The 24626-nt window shown below is 43.2% G+C and overlaps 1 pseudogene; it reads left to right on the top strand.

The window, feature by feature from the left end:
- The first annotated feature begins 723 nt into the window (after nt 1-723).
- Nucleotides 724-23664, top strand: LOC115128230 (TGF-beta receptor type-2-like; annotated as a pseudogene).
- The last annotated feature ends 962 nt before the right edge of the window (nt 23665-24626 follow it).

A 24626-nucleotide genomic window follows, 5' to 3' on the forward strand; every position in this document is an offset into this window, starting at 1 on the left:
AGAAATAGAGTTAAGAAAATATTTACTAAATAAACTAAAGTTGAAAGTAAAATAAAAAGGAACACAATGAAATTACATAATAACAACGGGGGTACCGGTCAGTCAATGTGCTGGGGTACAGGTTAGTCTAGGTCATTTGTACTTGTAGGTAGGGGTATGTTTTGTTTTGACTATTCATAAATAATAAACAGCAAGTAACAGCAGTGTAAAAACAGGGGGGTCAATGTAAATAGTCCGGGTGGACTTTTGATTAGCTGTTCAGCAGTCTCATAGCTTGGGGGTAGAAGCTGTTAATTAAGGAGCTTTTTGGACCTAGACTTGGCGCTCCGGTATGTGGTAGCAGAGTGAACAGTCTATGACTTGGGTGACTGGATTCTTTTACAAATTGTTTCAGAGGTCCGTGTGGAAAAGTGCTAATGAAGCAAGTAAAGAAGTTATGTCATTTGTTCTCATGTTTGTGGACATCAGACACAGCTGTATTTTGTCTGATCAGTAATGTGTGTGCTATGGTACTGGCACAGTGAAGTGTGTAAAAATGTAATGAATGATTCAAAATGTTGCATAATTGTAAGTAGAGAAGTGTTAAATTAATATGTTTTGTTTGGATGTATACTTCTCCTCACTTCTTTCGAAATACTTGTCATCTATTTTGGAGCGTGTCATTTCAAGTTTTGCCTTCTGAAAAACTCTGTGCTCATAATAACATGTTTCAAGACCAGTGAGCTACAAGCCCAGCAGTTCAGAAGTAGCCTAAAGAAGAAGAAAAAAAGAGTCCTGCCCTTTCTGAAGATTTCCTGTTTCATGAAAGTGCATACATACTGTCTGACTCATATGCGGCAAATTCTGACTGCACTATTTACTTTAACCCCGGGTTCCTTGAGACGCATGAGAGCAACAGCCAGACGGAAAAATCAATCCGAAGAACGTCTCGAATTAAAGTCTGGATATTTACTATAATCAAGCTGCTAGTAAATGAAAAGAAGAGTAGTTTGTAATCCGTCTTTAAATGGAGCTACTTCGGTTTTCTGCTTTCTGGTGTGGAACGATACTCTTTGGTAGTGTTCTGCTAGAACAGATGGGTGAGTTCAAACGTTGTTTCAAGTAGCCTATGAATGTTGGTGGTTGGCTATAGTGTTATCGTTGGCTTGAAGTAATTATTGAAACATGTACGAGGTTATTGACCGCTAGTAACATTGGCACGTGTTTCTTGTTTCCCCAAAGTATAACTTCTAATTGCCATTCGGTTTTTTGTAGCAGGTGGTCAAAAATAATCCAGCTCTAAATTTTGGTGGAAGGCAAAATGTTCACCTCATTTGAGCTAAAACTCGCAAATATATTGATTGGCTTGTAATGCGAATTTGAATGCATAGTAGTTAATATATGCAAATTACGCAGTCAGTGTTGTTCAATATCAGAAACTCAGGAACTGTGGTACATTTATACCCAAATCCAAATGTTTTAATAAAGTGGGGATGGAATGATTGTATGAGCATAATGACTAACTACTTAGTGTTTTCCAAGAGGAAAACATACCCGAAAAGAATTTGAGTGTGCCATGATGTTTCTGCAAAGGGGAAGTAGGCCTATGTATTAAAGTGCTTGCTTAACACAGTGGGAGGAGGTTTAGCTACACCACCTGTTGCAGTAGAAAACATGCATGGTGGTCCTTTTCATTCTTATGTACATTGTTGATACTGGAAGTGGGTATTATATTTGGTCTATCATTTGCAAGGTAGACACATCATAAATTGTCATCTATTTGCCCCTGTCTCCAACTCCAGCCCAGTCCCAATGGCACCAAACAGAGTTGGTTTCTTATAATCCTCTCTCCCCCACATCTGCAATTATATTTTGCCATGGGTGACAATTAACAGCATTCATCCCCACCATAGCCCGTCTCCTTGGGCTTAAATGGCATACATTTTGAGAGGAGTCTTTCTCATGATATAATGACTTTTCACTCCACAACCTCTCTCTCTCTCTCTACCACCAGCAAGATAATTCTTATCCATTCTGTTATAACTCTATAACAGACTACAATCTTCACCTCAGGCCAAATTCTAAATTGTACACCTCTGCAGTACTTAATCGTAATGTCTTTATTGGTTTGTTTCAAATGGATCAACTCAGACATGTACAGTACACCCTAAAAACAGGAATAACAGAATATAGCCTAATATCCGTCTGCAATATCCTGACACCATGGATACTTCACTGTCTATACTGCTTTGTGAATGCTGCCACCTGCAGTGCACGTGGCTTCACTAGATCTGTTCCAGTTACTCTGGTGTTCAGACTTGCAGGTTGTATTTCTGTTGCTTCAAGCCACAGCTCTACTCTAACCTGCAGATTGTGAACATGCAGCTACAGTAGGCTTTATGTCCTGGAGCAGAAGTACAACATTCTCTCCTAAATCAGTAACCTTGATATTCTCTAACAAGGAGTATACTGCTGCACTGTGAGTAAGTTGGAGGGAAGAGAACCTCATTTGCTCTCTCTCCTGTGCCGACTTTAGAGAGAGGGGTGATGTTTTGACATGGCTGGTCACATGACCTGACAAAGTGGCTTCATCAGGTTCGCCCCCTCGCCAGCCAGGTCCAATACCCTGGAGACCCAGGCTGCATCTAAAATGGTGCCCTATTCTCTATATAGTGAACTACTATTTATGAAATAGGGTTCCATTTGGGACACATCCTCCCCCATTTCGCTTGGCTGAACTCGGCTCTCTGCGACGGAAATTCTTCAAGAGGAAATCCTTGAGCTGCACATGCAGACAGGCCCAGTTAACGGCCAATAACCCACTTTCACTATCGGTTGTGTCACGAGGACACTGCTGATGCAAGTAACAGGTTGAACTTTCTCTTCCTATGTGTGCAGTCTGTCACACGTAGATTTGGTGTGGTTGTGTGGCAGTGACGTCAATTCAGTCTGTGAGATCTCTCCCTCCTTCATCTCTTTTTACTTCCTTTCACCTCATCTCTGTTTTGGCTATTAAGAGCGTCTGATTTCGGGTCAGGTTCTGTTTTTATTCATGCTAAAGACACGCCGGTAAAGGTCTGGAAGGAGAGCAAATGAGAAAGAAGGAAGTGATGTGGTGGTACTCTCTCTCTCTCTCTCTCTCACAAATACACACTCCAACATTATGTCCTCGTCTTTGATATTCACAAAGTGAATTGGCAAGAAACAAATTTGCAAATTGACTGACAGATCTACTGATGTTCAATGTTCCCTTTGTTTGTTTTTATTGTCTTGTCTGGCGGGTGTCTTAGTAGAGATGACTATCGTACACAAACAGGGACACATCCCACCACGGACTCCCTGTGGGAAGTTAAGTCTGAACACGACCATGGTAGACGGATGGTACCGCGGAATGTGCTGATTGTTCACAGCAGAATTTAGGCCCTGGGAAAATAGTTTACATATGGTTGAAAAATGAATGTACATGTTAAATTGAAATGAATGGATTGGAGAATGAATGTTTTAAAAAAAATAATGTACCACTTATTTAAACAACTGTCTCTTGGAATAACTACACTTAGCTACATAGTACCGAAAGGAACATTCGTTTTGTCTATTTCACATATTATTTTCAAAGTGAAATTGCCAAGTCTCTCAGTAATGATTACATTCCTTCACGTAGTCTGGACTGAGATATGAGGTTAAGGTTTCACTGTACTCGCGGATGTTCAACAGACCATACTTTTCCAGTGTAGGAAATGTCCATATTAATATATCAGATGGGAAAGTTCACCTTTCTGGTGTTTGTAGCCTATTTGTTTGTCTGTGTAATTGGAGGGAAATGTCAGTTTCCCAAGTCGAGCAAAGTTATCATCTTGGTTTAGGTTTAATACAGTTTAGGCCCATATAACAACAATCGAAGGCCGGGGTTCAATCCAAAACTGTGCTATATAGTGCGCTTGACATTTAAAGGTAATTGAGTCAACATCTGCAACATTTACCACGATCAAATTAAATCCCGATCAAAGTCTTGTGTTTTAGACCCTCGGAGAGTGAACTGTGCTCATTTGTAATAGTGAAATGTTTTCTTATTTTGAACCCTTATTTTACCAGGTATGTTGACTGAAAACACATTCTCATTTACAGCGATGACCTGGGGAATAGTTACAGGAAGAGGAGGGGGAATGAATGAGCCAATTGAAACCTGGGGATGATTAGGTGGCCATGATGGTATGAGGGCCAGATTGGTCATTTTCCCAGGACTCCGGGGTTAACACTTCTATTCTTACGATAATTGCCATGGGCTCTTTAGTGACCACAGAGAGTCAGGGCACCCGTTTAATGTCCCATCCAAAAGACAGCACCCTACACAGGACAATGTCCCCAATCACTGCTCTGGGGAATTGGGATATTTTTTAGACCCGAGGAAAGAGTATATCCTACTGGCCCTTCAACACCACTTCCAGCAGCATCTGGTCTCCCATTCAGGGAACAACCAGGACCAACCCTGCTTAGCATCAGAGGCAATCCAGCAGTGCGATGTTGGGTGGTATGCTGCTGGCATGAAGCAAAGGGCTGCAGTAAAGAGTGAACATATTGGATGAGATGACACATGAGTGACCTAAATGAACCAACTAGTGACTGCCTCAAATAACCATATCCCTTTTTGTAAACTATCAACCTAACATGTCTTTCCCCCTATCTCTTTGTGTCTCCACCCCAGGGCCCTCGTCAATGAACATGCTGAAGCTGAAGCGTCTGTGTAAGTTCTGTGACGTGGAGTCTACCAGCTGCGCGGGCACAGGGAGCTGTATGACCGACTGTAGCATCACATCCATCTGCCCCCATCCAGAGGATGTGTGTGTCAGCATCTGGTGAGTGACTACAGCACCCCTCATCATCTCTCGTTGAGAGCTGGAATGACCTTTAAACTTGACCTTAGGAGAGCAGTAGTAGTGGGTTCAGTGACACAATACGACCATGTTAGTGAGTGACAGAGCGGAAATTCGTAACCTTGCTCTGTGATTTGTCATTTAAAAACTACATTTGCTGTCAACAAGGTTTAACTAAGTAGCCAAACCCAAAAGTACCCCACCCACTAACCCAAATATAGTTGCGAAATGTGAATGTTAAAAAAGTAGAGAACTAGATATGGCCTCCTGTTTCTCATTGAAAAAGTTTTGGGAGCTAGAACCCCAAGCAATTCGCTACACCAGCAATAGCATCTGCTAAATATGCGTATGTGACCAACACCTCTTAAAATGGGTTTCACTACACCACCAAGCAAGAGACCTGAGTAGCCCATTTGTAGGTTAATTTGTGCACCTTCAGGATTACCTCTGTATCAAATCATTACCATAATGCTTAGACTGCAATTTGTTAATTCGTCAAGTTATTTTTCCTTTTATTACTGTCTATAACTTAATTCATAACTTAATTGTAGTGGAACTAATGGCTCCTGTTGTCTTGTTTCCAGGAGGAAGAAAGACGACAACGTCACCATAGACACATATGCCACAACCCAGCCCATAAGCTGCATGGTCTGGTGCTGGAGGACTATAACAACAGCAAGTGTGAGATGAGGGAGAGGAATGGCATGGGCTCCCAGTTCTTCATCTGCTCTTGCTCCGAGGACGAATGCAACAACCACGTGTTCTTCACTCCCTGTAAGTCCCTATGCAGTGCTATGTCACCTCATATATAGTGATATGTCACCTCATATGTAGTGCTATGTCACCTGTTATGACATGCTGAAGATAGCCTTTTATGGGCATTATGATTGGTCATACGAGTGCAATGACCATGACTTCTTCACCTTCTGTGAGTCCCTATGTGGTGCTATGTCACCTGTTATGTCATCGCTAAGATTGTGTAATGTAGGCTAGGCATTACAATTAATGATAATAGTTTACAAACACCTTTGACGTAACTCAAAAGTGATGAACGTTTATGCAATTCCTTATTAGGTTGTCATGTAAGGTGTCACGTATTAAATGTTAACATGTGTGTACTGTTGTACACCCTCCAAATACAAGATTGCAAACAGGTTTTGCATCGTGGAGGAATTTTGGCTGTAGTCTCTCGTTCTAATCTTGGCCATGGAATCAAATGTATTTTGACTACAGCATCCAAGCAGTAATAACACAGAGGTACATTTTCGAGACCTGGCTTTCCAGAGGCCAAAATTGAAAGCATCTGCACATGGCGATCAACGACGTCATGGAAAAACATTTCCCCTCACCGTAGAGGATGGATAGCTCTGCTGCACACTGTCTAACTTCATGCTCACCACATAACATATGACAACTGCCCACTTGAAGCATTATGTACGTAGTGTAACACACGGAAACAACAGGTGAAAAACAGCATGTGCGCGTGTTAATACAATCAATGTTCCCGAACCTGGCCCCAAGCGGGAGTAGTGACTAGGAAACTTTCCTCTGTGGGCCGTATTCACTGAGAGATGGCACAGGGACAGGTTTGACGTGACAGATCGCTTCTCTCTCTCACTCTGCGAAAACCAAAACAAAATCCACTGAGGCCACGTTGAAAATTTCAGACATGTGGTTTCCTGGCTGAAAAAAAGGAGCAAGCGAATGAGGGCTTGACGGGCACTTGCTGTACTGTATGCACACACACGTTCATAGACACACATACACACACACACACACACACACACACATTCATAGACACACATACACACACACACACACACACAAATGCATGCACGTACGCAGGAACACACACAATCCTTAGCTGCCAAACATGTTCCTAATACAGTATCTCTGTCAGTAATTATAGAACACCAGCAGTCACATCAGCACTGATACAACAATAGTCTGCCTGTTCAGACAACGTGTTAATGACTCATTTTACAACCCTTCAAATCCTAACTGATCTGACATGTTGTGTTTTATTATGTTTTTACGAGACTTCAGCCAGCCCCAGAAATAGGATTGTAAACATAGCATATGCATAAACTTTCACCAGATTACTCTGTCTAGCAGACACAGACATCACTCCTTAAGAGCATAAGAATCAGACATAGACTAGGTCTATAAAGGGAACACAATATGTGGTTGACTGGGGCATGGTTCAGCCTATTTGTGTGTTTAACAGACCAACAAGCTAACTTCGGCTTTGTAGCTTACAGATGCTTATTGACATTCCTCATGGAAGTGTTAGGGTCCTCTGCTTTGCTGGGAAGGAGCAGGCTACGTTGAGCGTAGCAAGATGCTCTGAGACAATAAAGCTACTTGGCTACTTCCATTGAAGTACCATTGATTTCCTAGCGCTGAAGGGAATTGGAGTGTGATGTATAGTGTGTATGACGTTCAAGCACAACTGAAATGTCAAATGTCCAAGTATAGGCTACTGCACTCATCATGTATTGAGGGCTCCCGAGTGGCGCAGTGGTCTAAGGCACTGTATCCCAGTGCAAGAGGTGTGACTGCAGTCCCTGGTTTGAATCCAGGCTGTATCACATCCGACTATGATTGGGAATCCCGTAGGGCGGCGCAAAAATTGGCCCAGCGTCGTCCGGGTTTGGCCGGGGTAGGCCGTCATTGTAAATAATAATTTGTTCTTAACTGACTTGCCTAGTTAAATAAAACATTGTATCCCACATAGTCCTTTGTGGTCATTGTTTTCTATGCAGTGGGCACTTAAGGTCAATAAACAAACAGACTTCTTTGACCCTTGTGGCCGGTCCAGCTACTCATAGAGTGAAAAGGCTAATGCCAAAATATGCTAAACTTTTAGAGTATAGTATGAGCACTGAGGAGTTCTAATATTGTAGCGGTGTATAAGTATTGTAGAATATACCTGACTGGGGGCCAGGCCTACTCTATGTTACAGAATAGGTATATTCTACAGTATTTTTACTGAGTATGCAATGTATTGTATAACTAATCTATAACATCTGCATTGTCTCTCTTTTTCTCTCTTGTCTTTCCTCTCCACCCCAGACTCTCTTGACCCCCAGGTGGTGTCGGTGATCCTGGTCAGCCTGGTTCCTCTGCTGGTTCTGGCCATGCTGGTCATCACATCCTTCTATTGGTACCGCATCTACCACCAGCGCCATGCCGGTGCCAAGCGCAAGAAGACGCCTCTCGACTTCAGCGACGCCCGCGCCATCATGATGGATGACGACGGCTCGGACAGCAGCTCCACGCACGCCAACAACCTCAACCACAACACGGAGCTCCTCCCCATTGAGCTGGACGCCCAGGTGGGCAAGGGCCGCTTCGCCGAGGTCTACAAGGCCAAGCTGAAGCAGGGCGCCACGGGAGCCGGTGAGCCCTTCGAGACCGTCGCCGTCAAGATTTTCGCCGATGAAGAGTATGCCTCGTGGAAGAACGAGAAGGACATCTTCTCGGACGCTGACCTGCGCCACGAGAACGTCCTGCACTTCCTGACAGCGGAGGAACGTAAGGTGGAGAAACAGTATTGGCTGATCACGGCCTACCATCCCCGGGGCAACCTCCAGGAGTACCTGACGCGCCACGTCATCAGCTGGGACGACCTGTGGGCGCTGGGCGGGTCGCTGGCGAGGGGCGTGGCCCACCTGCACAGTGACCACACGTTGTGCGGACGCTACAAGGTGCCAATCGTCCACCGGGACATCAAGAGCTCCAACATCCTGGTGAAAGGGGACCTCACCTGCGTCCTGTGTGACTTCGGCCTGGGTCTGCGTCTGGACAACTCGCTGTCCGTGGACGAGCTGGCTAACAGTGGACAGGTATATATTCTTCTCTCCTGTCTCCTTTCTACTTAGGCTGCATCCAAAATGGTACCATATTCTCTATGATTAGGGCACTATATAGGAAAAAGGAGCTCTTTTATTTGACCAAGGCTTATAGGGCTCTGGTGAAAAGTAGTGCACTATTTTGGGAATAGGGTGCCATTTCAGACACATTAGTGTCTGGCTCATTTTCTCTTACTGGTTCCTCTTCTGGACAACATATTAATGATATCCATAGAGCAAGTGCTGCTGGGCCTTTTGTTTTATTACAGTGATTAGACAAACAGCCCAGGCTGTCAGTTAAAACTGCAGTTGAATTGTACTGTTACATGGTACTGGAAGCAATCATGCATATTCTACTATCAACAGCATTAGAATGGAGTAGAACAGAACAGAATAAAACATAATAGTCTCCCTCTACAGGTGGGCACTGCCAGGTACATGGCCCCTGAGGTGCTGGAGTCCAGGATCAACCTGGAGAACATTGAGTCGTTCAAGCAGACAGATGTCTACTCCATGGCCCTGGTACTGTGGGAGATCACCTCCAGGTGCAATGCCATTGGAGGTAAAGTAACACCACATGATGTCTGACCAATCACGTGACCGAGCTGCATTAGACAGTAACCAATTGACAGGCAATATTTCGATTTGAAATAGTGACCTTGTGTAAGTGATGAGGTGTAATTTTCTGTAAAGGTCCATTAAGTTTGTTTTACTCCAATGCTTGTAAACAAAGTCAATGTAAACAAACTCTATATAGCCTAAAACAATGGTTACAACCATAATTTTGATATCATGGATGGTCAGTCCTTGCATCCATAGCTCTTTCAATGAATTTGGGAGTGGTTAGATTTCTCCAGTCCCATCCCTCAAGTTTTTACCTTAAGAGGGGCAGGTAGTACTGCTTTAAGGTGTTTATAGTGTAATGGCCACCGATTATGCACATTGGTCACCTTTTCCCATGATGCCCTTCACTCAAAGGAAGTAAAGGGAGTGGGTGTGTCCTGTTTTTTCACCCTTGTCCCGAAGTGTGCACTTTCACGCAGCCACTGTCTCACATCACCATTACTTACTGTGGTGTGGGAAACATTTCAGAGAAACCAAAACGTGTCAAAAAACAATTCATTCTCTGTTAGTTCTCAAAGAACTAGAGCCTTCTATTCACTAATGTACCATTCTTCCTGTTTGTCATCTCTCTGAACAACAAGGCCAGGATATGGGCAAATAATACAAATGGGTGATTATCCAATGGGCATCTTATGGCAAGCCACAGGGACATATTTGATATAACATAGAGGAATTTGTTGTTCACTTCCCTCTGTCTCTGTGGTCCATTTTGTCTTGTGGGTGATCCTGATCGTCCATTGTGTCAGAATGTTGATTGAATGTTAGTGTTGGTGCTCGCCTGCTTCCAGCGCAGCCATTTCCTGTTTTCCCTTTGGTACCTAGGGGCCCCTTTAGCGCTGTCACAGAGGAAAACATGGCCAAATGATCAGCCTGTTATACCCTCTCAGGTTTTCCTTCCAATGGCATGGGGTGAAAGAATACTGTATGTGTGCCCATTGGGTACACCTCTGAAATGAAAATAGTCAATTTCCTCTCTCTTTATTTCTCTTGCTTTCTTTCTCTCTCTGTCTTCCTGTCTTCCTCCCTCTTCTGTCTGTCTGTCTGTCTGTCTGTCTGTCTGTCTGTCTGTCTGTCTGTCTGTCTGTCTGTCTGTCTGTCTGTCTGTCTGTCTGTCTGTCTGTCTGTCTGTCTGTCTGTCTGTCTGTCTGTCTGTCTGTCTGTCTGTCTGTCTCTTGTGCTGAGGCCTATACTCTACAGTAATAAATGAATCTCCCCATGTCATGCCATTTACGTACATCCACCATCCAGGACTATTCCAGCTGACACTGTAGACAGACAGTGGTGAGAGGACAGGATAGCATAGATTTACGGGAGAGGGGAAGCCCGGCCCCTTCCTACCCCTGGATGGGAATAGAACCGGTGGGGGGAGAAGCAATTGGGAAAATCCATGTGTTTTGGCATAGTCTGATCTCGCCCACCAATAGCACTCGTCTTCCCATAGATTGGCATCTGTTCTGATAAAAGTGAAGGGGTGGAATGTGTAGTGCGTTAGGAAAGCCCAAGGAGACTTTCCCATGTTGAAAGGTTAAGCCACTGTTGGAATTTAGCTCGTCTCCCACCTTGATACAGCAAGAAGCTGCCTTATTTTGTGTAATAACGTTACTGTGCTGCACTGACAGTTTGTTTGGATATTCCCTTGGGGGTAAAATGTTTGCAGAGTTAGAATGACTAACTCAACAAATGCTACTATCTATGTCTGCGAAACTGGCACTCACACAGCTACATCCAGTACATGTATTTTTACCACTTGTCATCCTTTCAATAAAAACTTCCCATGCTATCATCCCAGCTCGGTGAGTCAATATTGACGGCATAAATCTCTGTTCACCTGAGAACACACACACACACACACACACACGCGCACACACACGCACAGCAGATGGCATAAAACTCCTCTCAACTTAGAAAACACAAACACTTCCCTCTTCCCCAAACACAGTCAGACTGACACATCTCAGTGCATCATTATAATGAGTGGGTAGGTGAAGCCGCCATGGCTTGTCTGTCTCAGCCGCCACCTGCCTCAGTGCCTCAGCAGACAGATGTCAGAAGCTCCCGTTGTCTCGCTGCCTTGCCTGGCAGACCGCCACATAACACAGGCAGTCAGTCAGTCAGCCACTTTGTCACAGTTTCGGGGCCTTTCGTATGATCTGGGATCTGTCACGCTGTACGAAGGCGCCCGTCTGTCAACAGGGCCAGTCGCAACCTCAGAGAAAGCAGCAGCAGCCATCACTATGCATTCTTTATCCTCAAAGTAAAAGTAAGGACAAGTAAAAAAGAATCAAATATGGGAGAAAGTAATAAATACATCGTCCCGGGCCGTCTCTTTTCCCGAAATGTCTTTCCCATATAATTTGCACGGCTGGAATTAGGAGCGGGAAAGAGAGGAGGGCGTTCACTGGCTGGTTTAGGGAGGAATGGGAGAACAGGGGTGTTGACCATCCCACTGTAGGAGAAATTCCTTCACTCCCCTGAGGGAGAAGACAGGGTTAGAGTAGAGTGGAGGAGGGCAGCTGCTATCCAGATGTCATGGCCTCACCTCAAGCCTGAATGGGCCCCGTGCTGTCTGTCTTGTCTGTCTTTGCCTGTCTGTCTGGCTAGCTGTCTGGCATTCTGTCTGGCAAGCTGTCTGGCAAGCTCTCTGTCTGTCTTTTCTGTCTGTCTGTACCCTTACAGAAAATGGTTTCACATGTGGGAAATCACATGATTTCACATGGAATTTCACTTGAAATCATGTGAAAACATGTGTTTTGTAACACTTCACATGTGATCACAAGTTTTCACGTGTAGTTTCATGTTATCACATGTTGATTTACATGTTACGACATTAATTTGTTGGGCTCCCGAGAGGCGGTCTAAGGCATTGCATCTCAGTGCCACTATAGTACCTGGTTTGAATCCAGGCTATATCACATCCGGCCGTGATTGGGAGTCCCATAGGGCGGTGCACAATTGGCCCAGCGTCGTCTGGGTTTAGCCGGAGTAGGCCATCATTGTAAATAAGAATTTGTTCTTAACTGACTTGCCTAGTTAAATAAAGGTGACATTTTCTTTTCACGTGATCACATGGAAACATGTGTTTTTGGAACACTTTACATGAAATTCATGTAGGGGGTTTTTCGTACGGGTATGACTTCTTGGCTGTCTGTGTCTGGCTTCCTGGCTGGTTTGCTGCCTATCTGGCTGACTGCCTGCCTGTCACCCAGGGCTTTAACAACCTGTGAGGAAGATAAAACAAGGTCAGAGCCACAAACTCTCAGCTTAATCAAAACCATCAGAGGAGAGAAGTAGAATAGTTTATCGTTCTCCAAGAGGCAGGGAAAGACTGTCAGGCGTGATTGTCAAGCTGTGACTTGTCGAGATTACAGCATCTCAAACAGATTCATGTTACTTCTTTGGCTCGGATCAGAAGCAAACTTTTGTTAGCTCTATGAGAATCTGTTTTCTTGAATTATTTAAGTTGACTGAAATCCTAGTATCTACTATACTGCCGATAGTGTACTAGAAAATAACCATTACAAAGTACTGTGTGATGAATACAGGTAATACCACATTCCTATGTGCATGAGGGGTACTGTATGTCTGTGGGTTTACATTGGTCAAATGGTATTGTTAGGTGTTACTGTACTGTTGGAGCTGGGAACATAAGCCTTTATTTATCTTATCGTATTGTTAGGTGTTACTGTACTGTTGGAGCTAGGAACGTAAACATTTATTTCGCTATACCCGCGATAACATCTGCAAAATATGTGTACACGACTAATAAAGCTGATTTGACTTCAGATATACTCAGGTGGTGGCAGGCTTTCTCAACCACAGGGTACAGTTTGAACAGGAATCTCTAGAATGAGTCATTGTAACAAACACAAGACAGGGGCAGCACAGTAACTTAAACAGGTCAGGCTTTGAACCAGGAAACCAGACTGAGACCTGATGGTTAATAGCACGAGAGGGAGAGAGAGGCTGGCAATGTAGTCTACACCTATGGAAACCCATGTCTGAGCTGCCAAAAATGTACTTGTATCGACATTACAAACCAGCAAGAGGAAGTCGATGGTGAACTACAGAGTGGGAATGTTGAGACATTTTCTTGATTCACTTGCTCAAAACAAATCAAACTGAAGTTGTCAAATGCCCCCGAATACAACAGGTTTAGACCTTACAGTGAAATGCTTACTTGCAAGCCCTTAACCAACATTGCACTTTCAAGAAATATACACGTTTAGAAAAGATTGACTAAATAAACTAAACAAAAACAAAGTACCACAATAAAATTAAAATAACGAAGCTGTATACAGGGGGTACCGGTACCGAATCAATGTGCGGGGTAACAGATGAACTGTTCACCATTCTTATGGCTTGGGGGTAAAATAGGCTCTGGTACCGCTTGCTGGGAGTAGAGAGAACATTTTATGACTCGGGTAGCTGGAGTCTTTGACAATTTTTAGGGCCTTCCTCTGACACCGCCTGGTATAGAGGCCCAGGATGGCAGGAAGCTGGCCCTAGTGATGTACTGGGCCGTAAGCACTACACTCTGTAGCGCCTTGCAGTCGAATGCTGAACAGTTGCCATATCAGGCGATGATGCAACCAGTGCTCTCGACGGTGTAGCAGAATAACTTTGAGGATCCTGAGCCAAATCTTTTCTCCTGATGGGGAATAGGCGTTGTTGTGCGCTCTTCATGACTGTCTTGGTGTGTTTCGATCTTGATAGTTTGTTCTCGACCCGCTCCACAACAGCCCTGTCGATGTGAGTAGGGGTGTGCTTGGCCCTCCTTTCCTGTAGCCCACGATCAGCTCCTTTATCTTGATCACGTTGAGGGAGAGGTTGTTGTTCTGCCACCACACGGCCAGGTCTCTGACCTCCTCCCTATAGGCTGTCTCATTGTTGTCGGTACCAGGCCCTGTTGTGTCGTCGGCTAACTTAATGATGGTGTTGGAGTCGTGCTTGGCCACGCAGTCATGGGTGAACAGGGAGTACTGGAGGGGAATCAGCACACACCCTGATGATCCCTGTGTTGAGGATCAGCGTGGCAGATGTGTTGTTGACTACCCTTACCACCTGGGGACGGCCCGTCAGGAGGTCCAGGATCAAGTTGCAGAGGGAGGTGTTTAGTCCCAGGGTCCTTAGCTTAGTGATGAGCTTTGAGGGCACTATGGTGTTAAACGCTGAGCTGTAGTCAATGAACAGCATTCTCACATAGGTGTTCCTTTTGTCCAGGTGGGAAAGGGCAGTGTAGAGTGCAATAGAGATTGCGTCATCTGGGGATCTGTTGGGGCGGTATGCGAATTGGAGTGGGTCTAGGATTTCTGGCATTGATGGTGTTGATGTGAACCATGACCAGCCTTTCAAAGCACTTCACGGCTACAGACGTGAGTGCTACAGGTCGGTAGTCATTTAGGTTACTTTAGCATTCTTGGGCACAGGGACTATGGTGGTCTGCTTGAAACATGTAGGTGTTACAGTCTCGATCAGGAAAAGGTTGAAAATATCAGTGAAGATACTTGCTAGTTGGTTAACACATGCTCTGAGTACACATCCTGGTAATCCGGCCTTTTGAAGGTTGACCTGTTTAAAGGTCTTATTCACATCGGCTACGGAGAGTGTGATCACACAGTCATCCGGAACAGCTGGTGCTTTCATGCATGCTTCAGTGTTACTTGCCTTGAAGCACACATATAAGTCATTTAGCTTGTCTGGTAGGCTTGAATCACTGGGCAGCTCGCGGCTGTAGTAGGATACAATCTTAGTCCTGTATTGACACTTTGCCTGTTTGATGGTTCGTTGGAGGGCATAGCTGAATGTCTTATAAGCTTCCGGATTAGTGTCCTGCTCATTGAAAGCGGCAACTCTACCTTTTAGCTCAGTGCAGATGTTACCTGTAATCCATGGCTTCTGGTTGGAACATGTACGTACGGTCAATGTGGGGACAACGTCATCGATGCACTTATTGATGAAGCCAGTGACTGATGTGGTATACTCCTCAATGCCATTGGATGAAAATCATGAAACATATTCCAGTCTGTGTTAGCAAAACAGTCCTGTAGCTTAGCATCTGCGTCATCTGACCACTCTGATGTATGATGTATCTCGATGTGTCAACTTGTCAGTTATCATAAAGGTGATTTATTCATTAACAGTTCTAATACAGATATGTGAGTCAATAGGAAAGTGATATGTGCTTTAAAAATACTTTATAACATCATTAACTGACCTCAACTGAACAGGTCATCCTCATTTACAGTTGAAGTCGGAAGTCTGCATACACTTAGGTTGGAGTCGATAAAAATCGTTTTTCAATCCCTGCACAAATTTCTTGTTAACAAAATATAATTTTGGCAAGCCGGTTAGGACATCTACTTTGTGCATGACGCAAGTAATTTTTCCAACAATTGTTTACAGACAGATTATTTCACTTATAATTCACTGTATCACAATTCCAGTGGGTCAGAATTTTACATACACTAAGTTGACTGTGCCTTTAAACAGCTTGGGAAATTCCAGAAAATGATGTCATGGCTTTAGAAGCTTCTGATGGGCTAATTGATCATTTGAGTCAATTGGAGGAGTACCTGTAGATGTATTTCAAGGCCTACCTTCAAACTCAGTGCCTCTTTGCTTGACATCGTGGGAAAATCAAAAGAAATCAGCCAAGACCTCAGAAAAACAATTGTAGACATTCACAAGTCTGGTTCATCCTTGGGAGCAATTTCCAAATGCCTGAAGGTACCACGTTCATCTGTACAAACAATAGTACACAAGTATAAACACCATGGGACCACGCAGCCGTCATACCGCTCAGGAAGGAGACGCGTTCTGTCTCCTAGAGATGAACATACTTTGGTGCGAAAAGTGCAAATCAATCCCAGAACAACAGCAAAGGACCTTGTGAAGATGCTGGAGGAAACAGGTCCAAAGTATCTATATCCACAGCAAAACGAGTCCTATATCGACATAACCTGAAAGGCAGCTCAGCAAGGAAGAAGCCACTGCTCCAAAACTGCCACAAAAAAGCCAGACTACAGTTTGCAACTGCACATGGGGACAAAGATCGTACTTTTTGGAGAAATGTCCTCTGGTCTGATGAAACCAGAGGAAAAAGGGGGAGGCTTGCAAGACGAAGAACACCATCCCAACCGTGAATCACGGGGGTGGCAGCTTCATGTTGTCGGGGGTGCTTTGCTGCAGGAGGGAATGGTGCACTTCACAAAATATGTGGCATCATGAGGGAGGGAACTTATGTGGATATATTGAAGCAACATCTCAAGACATCAGTCAGGAAGTTAAAGCTTGGTCGCACATGGATCTTCCAAATGGACAATGACCCCAAGCATACTTCCACAGTTGTGCCAAAATGGCTTAAGGACAACAAAGTCAGGGTATTGGAGTGGCCATCACAATGCCCTGACCTCAATCCCATAGACAATTTGTGGGCAGAACTGAAAAAGCGTGTGCGAGCAAGGAGGCCTACAAACCTGACTCAGTTACACCAGCTCTGTGTGGAGGAATGGGCTTATTGAGGGAATTTTGACCCAAGTTAAACAATTTAAAGGCAATGCTACCAAATACTAATTGAGTGTACAGTGGGGCAAAAAAGTATTTAGTCAGCCACCAATTGTGCAAGTTAATGGCTCCTGTTTGAACTTGTTATCAGTATAAAAGACACCTGTCCACAACCTCAAACAGTCACACTCCAAACTCCACTATGGCCAGGGTAGCCTAGTGGGGCGGCAGGGTAGCCTAGTGGTTAGAGCGTTGGACTACTAACCGGAAGGTTGCAACCGGAGCTGACAAGGTACAAATCTGCCGTTCTGCCCCTGAACAGGCAGTTAACCCACTGTTCCTAGGCCGTCATTGAAAATAAGAATTTGTTCTTAACTGACTTTCCTAGTTAAATAAAGGTAAAATAAAATAATAAAAAAGACCAAAGAGCTGTCTAAGGACACCAGAAACAAAATTGTAGACCTGCACCAGGCTGGGAAGACTGAATCTGCAGTATGTAAGCAGCTTGGTTTGAAGAAATCAACTGTGGGAGCAATTATTAGGAAATGGAAGACATACAAGACCACTGATAATCTCCCTCGATATGGGGCTCCACGCAAGATCTCACCCCGTGGGGTCAAAATGATCACAAGAACGGTGAGCAAAAATCCCAGAACCACACGGGGGGACCTAGTGAATGACCTGCAGAAAGCTGGGACCAAATTAACAAAGCCTACCATCAGTAACGCACTACGCCGCCAGGGACTCAAATCCTGCAGTGCCAGTACATGTCCAGGCCCGTCTGAAGTTTGCTAGAGAGCATTTGGATGATCCAGAAGAAGATTGGGAGAATGTCATATGGTCAGATGAAACCAACATTTTTGGTAAAAACTCAACTCATCATGTTTGGAGGACAAAGAATGTTGAGTTGCATCCAAAGAACACCATACCTACTGTGAATCATGGGGGTGGAAACATCATGCTTTGGGGCTGTTTTTCTGCAAAGGGGCCAGGACGAATGATCTGTGTAAAGGAAAGAATGAATGGGGCCATGTATCGTGAGATTTTGAATGAAAACCTCCTTCCATCAGCAAGGACATTGAAGATGAAACGTGGCTGGGTCTTTCAGCATGACAATGATCCCAAACACACTGCCCGGGCAACGAAGGAGTGGCTTCGTAAGAAGCATTTCAAGGTCCTGGAGTGGCCTAGCCAGTCTCCAGATCTCAACCCCATAGAAAATCTTTGAAGGGAGTTGAAAGTCTGTGTTGCCCAGCAACAGCCCCAAAACATCACTGCTCTAGAGGAGATCTGCATGGAGAAATGGGCCAAAATACCAGCAACAGTGTGTGAAAACCTTGTGAAGACTTACAGAAAACGTTTGACCTCTGTCATTGCCAACAAAGGGAATATAACAAAATATTGAGATAAACTTTTGTTATTGACCAAATACTTATTTTCCACCATAATTTGCAAATAAATTCATTAAAAATCCTACAATGTGATTTTCTGGATTTTATCTGTCATAGTTGAAGTGTACCTATGGTGAAAATTACAGGCCTCTCTAATCTTTTTAAGTTGGAGAACTTGCACAATTGGTGGCTGACTAAATACTTTTTTGCCCCACTGTATGTAAACTTCTGACCCACTGGGAATGTGATGAATGAAATAAAAGCTGAAATAAATCATTCTCTCTACTATTATTCTGGCATTTCACATTCTTCAAATAAAGTGATGATCCTAACTGACCTAAGACAGGGACTTTTTACTAGGATTAAATATCTGGAATTGTGGATTGCTGGGTTTTAAAGTATTTGGCTGAGGTGTATGTAAACTTCCGACTTCAACTGTAACTCACTTGTTTTGCATGAGCAGTTCTCAGAAATATACCCAGTCAGTGTTAAAACTTTTTTTTTCTCAAACCACTATCTACATTCTCTTGTCTTGTTGTCGTCTCATCCATTGCAGAGTTTAATGTTAGGTTGGTTGACTTGAAAAAAGTTTCTCTCATAAACCAATATTGACCATTCCTTCCTTTTTAGCAAACACTGCTTGTGTGGAGACCACAAAATGACCTTAAGTGTGGACTTAGCATGGGAGCCTATAAAAAAATACTAAATTGTTTATCGTCTTATTTGAAAACAATAGCTCCCAAAATAGCTCCCAAAATATGCCATATGTTCATATGGCATATATTTTTCAAAATAAGACAATAAACTATTTTGTTTTTTTTTTATAGGCTCCCATTACACAACCCTGAAACTGTTTACATTTTAGCAGATGCTCTTATCCTGAGCGACTTACAGTAGTGATTGCATACATTTTCCCCCGTGGGAATCAAACCCACTACCGTGGCATTGCAAGCACCATGCTCTACCAACTGAGCTACACGGGACAAAAAAAGAAAGAACCTCTATTCCTTTACTCGCTTGAATAATGACAGATGGGTGGGAGGGTAGGTGTACTTTTGCTAAAACACTGAAACGAGGGAAATCTTCTTGTCAAAAACAGGAAGCTCTTGCCTGTAGAGTCAGCTGTTGGCTCAAGCCGTGACCTAGCATCCGATTCCTGTCTGTGTTCATCTGGACTTCCTGTGAGGCTTCTCTTCTGGGCAGGGACTGTGCGTTTCTCATCTGTCAGCCAGAATTCAGTTGAACAGTATTACAGTACTGTACAGGGAAATAACTGATCAGCTTTAAAGTTCCAATGCAGCCATTTTTATCTGAATATCAAATCATTTCTGGGTAACAATTTAAATTTGACCTTTATTTAACTAGGCAAGTCAGTTAAGAACAAACTCTTATTTTCAATGACAGATTAGGAACAGTGGGTTAACTGACTTGTTCAGGGGCAGAACGACAGATTTTTAACTTATCAGCTCAGGGATTTGATCTTCCAACTTTTCGGTTACTAGTCCAACACTCTAACCACTAGGCTACCTGCCGCCCCATTAAATACCTTACTTCAATTAAAATGGTCAAAAATAAACAAAAATTGCGTCTTAGCAAAGAGCAATTTCTCAAGCAAGAATTTAGCTAGGACCGTCTGGGAGTCATCTGACTGAGGTGGGGAAAACTGATCATTAGCTGTTATTGGCAGAGAGATTTGGAACTCTTTCTTATTGGTCTATTAACTAATTTACCACCTGGTGATGTCCTCAGGCAGGACAAAACTCCATCCCATCACAACAGGCTGAGGTTTCAAGCAGCTCTTACACAAATTCACCTTGGTTATACATCAAATATACATATAACACAGGAAAATCACATTTCTGACTGCTGGGCCTTTTGACTCCGCTTACGTAACAGGTCAACTCATCATTGTTTTGATTGATTGTGTTGTGAGATGGTAAAGGTGTTTATTATGATCCATATACTATTTCCATGTCTTCATTCTATTCACGATGGCAGTACTAAACGAATGCAAAAGTGAAACAGTCGTCTCAGTACAGTACAGCTATTCATTGTGGATGTATTTCTTAATGCCGCAGTGCCATTGCCCCCAAATAACCCTGTTGTTTTCAGTTGGCTCTATCTCATGTCTGTTTAATGTTATTTTCCAATAATGTTTTTGCAATATGGAGCTATTGAGGATAATTTACTTTACTGGCATACCATTTATTTTGCGTCGGAAATCTGGAAAATGACTTTTAGTTTCATTTAGCGCTTGGTTCTTACACAGAATTTGTCAGACTACTTTAGGTACCAAATTTGGCCTTCCTGAAACAAATGTTTTTATACGAGAACTCCACTCTTCAAAGTGAACTTGAGTTTGATTTGTTGCTCTACCCAAACGGACAGATCAGATCAATGTAAAGATAAATAGTCCTCTGCAAACCGTTGACTAAAGTTTCCAGACTGCATCATCCCAAGCCAACTCTTTGAAATTCTGCCTTGAGTAAACTTGATTTGTGCATGGAGTTTGACGAGCATCTTGGATGCCGCGTTATAAGATAGCTGACACTGAGCCAATGCTGAGTTGGTGAGTTGTTTCAAGCACATTCTCACTGAGATCTAATGCAATAATATTGACTGTTTCTCTCAGACAGGGTTTCCCTAGCCCCTGATCCTATAAACCTAAAACATATGTATATTTTGACCTCTGTATCTCTCTGTTCATGTTTGAGTATATGATATGATACTTTATTGTCAACTTTCATGGAAAATAATTTAGTGATGCCAGGGCTACATTTGAATATTCACAAAACAATACCATGTTCTGTGGCTCTGTGTGTGTGTTTATGAACCTACTGTAAAAACCTATAACGTATCTTTTGACTTCTGTATCTCTCCGGCTCCTGTTTTAAATGTTCGGCTCTGTGTGTGTTTGTGTACAGAGGTAAAGGACTACGAGCCCCCATTCGGTAAGGTGAGGGAGCACCCGTGTGTGGAGAGTATGAAGGACAGCGTACTCAGAGACCGGGGACGACCAGAGATCCCCAGCAGCTGGATCAACCACCCAGTAAGTAACAAGGCCTGCTTTCATTATGCATAATGCACACATTCTCAGATGGATTATTGCATAATTTCCTTACACATTTTATTTATCTTTTACAAAAGCTATTTTTTATTAGGGCCAACTTCTCTCTCTTCCGACTCGAGTATCTGTGTACCACTACTGACTGTAAGTCTCTGTGCTCCGCTGCTCCTCCCTCAGGGCATCCAGGTGGTGTGTGGCACGATAGACGAGTGCTGGGACCACGACCCCGAGGCCAGGCTGACTGCACAGTGTGTGGCCGAACGCTTCAATGACATGGAGCACCCAGACAAGCTGTCTGGACGCAGCAACTCAGAGGAGAAGATCCCCCAGGACATCTCTGTGACGGAGTTTGAAGAGATTGAGAAGAAGGAAGTATGCCTCAGAAACTACAATGCCCCTGCCGAGGAGGCTGAGAACTACAATCAACCAAGCAGCTGAGAGAGATTTAAGTGGAGAGTCTCTTTGTATATGCTCCGTTTATTTGTCCTGCTTGTGACTCCAAGGAACAAACAGATTGGCTGTTGTGTGTCATGGATGTAAAAGGGAACAAAACTGAACAATCCAATCAGCAAGGAATTTATATTTTTTTTATTTTTTTATTTACAGCATTTTCTCCAAAGACAGATTAAAGCCATGACAGGACTGGTGAAAATATAAACCCCTCTTAACTAAATACTGTTTGCACTTTATCAATAGCTATGCATACCAAATGATGTACAGTACCAGTCAAAAGTTGACACACCTACTCATTCCAGGATTTTCCTTTATTTGTACTATTTTCTACATTGTAGAATAATAGTGAAGACATCAAAACTATGAATTAACACATATGGAATCATGTAGTAACCACAAAAGTGTTAAACAAATCAAAATATATTTTATATTTAAGATTCTTCAAAGTAGCCACCCTTTGCCTTGATGACAGCTTTGCACACTCTTGGCATTCTCACAACCAGCTTCATGGAGGTAGTCACCTGGAATGCATTTCAATTAACAGGTGTGCCTTGTTAAAAGTTAAGAAGGAATGCAATTCCACAAACTAACAAGGTAGGGGTGGTATACAGAAGAAAGCCCTATTTGGTAAAAGACCAAGTCCATATTATGGCAAGAACAGCTCAAATAAGTAAGACAAATGACAGTCCATCATTACTTTAAGACATGAAGGTCTTTCAAGAACTTTTAAAGTTTATTCAAGTGCAGTTGCAAAAAACATCAAGCGCTATGATGAAACTGGCTCTCATGAGGACCGCCACAGGAAAGGAAGACCCAGAGTTACCTCTTCTGCAGAGAATAAGTTACCCGCCTTAGAAATTGCAACCCAAATAAATACTTCAGAGTTCAAGTAACAGACACATCTCAACATCAACTGCTCAGAGGAGACCGTGTGAATCAGGCTGTCATGGTCAAATTGCTACAAAGACACCACTACTAAAGGACACCAATAAGAAGAAGAGACTTGCTTTGAGATTTTTGGTTCCAACCGCCGTGTCTTTGTGAGACGCAGAGTAGGTGAAGGGATGATCCCCGCATGTCTGGTTCCCACCGTGAAGCATGGAGGAGGTGTGGGGGTGCTTTGCTGGTAACACTGTCAGTGATTTATTTAGAATTCAAGGCACACTTAACCAGCATGGCTACCACAGCATTCTGCAGCTATACGCCATCCCGTTTAGTTTGCGATCAGTGGGACTATCATTCGTTTTTCAACAGGACAATGATCCAACACACCTCCAGGCTGTGTGAGGGCTATTTTACCAAGAAGGAGAGTGATGGAGTGCTGCATCAGATGACCTGGCTACTTTGAAGAATCTAAAATGTATTTTGTTTAACACTTTTTTGGTTACTACATAATTCCATATGTGTTATTTCATAGTTTTGACGTCTTCAAAATTATTCTACAATGTAAAAAATTAAGGAAAACCCTTGAATGAGGAGGTGTGTCCAAACTTTTCACTGTTACTGTATATTCAGTTACTGTATATTCTTGATGACAATACAGTGCAATTATAGGAAAGAGGGGTACTGTACCATTTGTATCTGGAAAAAGAAGAGAGCAGTCAATACTGATACACTAATACAATTTTTACCTGTTTTCGACTGGCACTTTTTGACATTTTTAAAGGCATCATTGGATGATTAAAGGGACTGGAGGATGGAGCTATATCAAAAACCAAGGGTGAAAGTTTCATTCCTGGAAGCACGGTATGAGAAAAGGGCCAAGATATGAAATTGAAAATGATTCCCAACAAATAAACCCAGGGGAATGCTGATATTTAATGACAAGGAAGGGAACTTGATCCCTTCTCAATTAAAGATCTCTATCAAAAACCCTCTATGTATAATGTTAAAAGCCTTAATTAAAGACTTTCAGTATTCTACTCTATTTTTCTTGCTGTTTATTATTCACCTTGACCTGAACTTAGGTCTCCGGTTTGATTGAATAAACTTAGGTAGCTCATGTCCATTCTCTTTTAGCTAAATGGCTACAGTGTCTTCAGCTTGCTCTCTACCCACAGTGTTGAAGGCTCACAGTGTGTGGACTACTGCCAGACAGAATATTCAGTCAAACCGCATTACAGTAATATGTTAGTTCATTCACTGCCACTCTGAAGTGGAGTTCTATTTCCTCTCGTCAGAGTTTCCAATGCTGTCACTGGTCTACCAGACTGTAATACAAGGCTCACTTAGTTTGGCTCAACCTTTAGGTCATATCAGGACATGTTTTGTAGGTTGTACGTTGGTACTTGAATATTGCCAAACCACATTTTAACAGTAGTAAACATGAACACAGGTGACCTCCAATTCATGATTTATCCCCCATTTAACTCACATTACCTTACACTTAATATAAAACAAATGTCTGCACCTCTGTAGAACCAAACTGTGACAGTTCTTTATCCTCATCCATAACTCCTTGGTGAGTGTTTGTGAGGTGTTGGTTAGGTTAGATGGAGGTGGGAGGTTCAGCAGGTTTAGAGCACTGAAACCTGCCTAGCGTTGACAGACCTTTGATCCCATTCCCAGCCGATAGCCTCCGTCAGACAGTGCAGGTCTGTCTCTGCATGGGCCTCTGCAGCAGCTGCCCAGGTCTAACCTAACCTACATCTGCTGTTTCCCGCGTTCCATAGCAACACGGTGGAAAACACACTCCCCTGCCAAGACGCGAACCGCCAGCAAGGAGCTCGCTGCCCGGACTCCACTACAAATCATCTCTCATTGGGGAATGCACGTGAATTCTGTGCTACAGAACCAATGAAGAGACGGAGGGTGGGGTTTGTTCGCAGCCGTCGCCTTGCTCAATTCAAGGTCAGAAGCCTCTGCTCTCAAGCTATCAATAAGA

This window comes from Oncorhynchus nerka, linkage group LG4 (assembly GCF_034236695.1).
Source record: "Oncorhynchus nerka isolate Pitt River linkage group LG4, Oner_Uvic_2.0, whole genome shotgun sequence".
NCBI lineage: Eukaryota > Metazoa > Chordata > Actinopteri > Salmoniformes > Salmonidae > Oncorhynchus > Oncorhynchus nerka.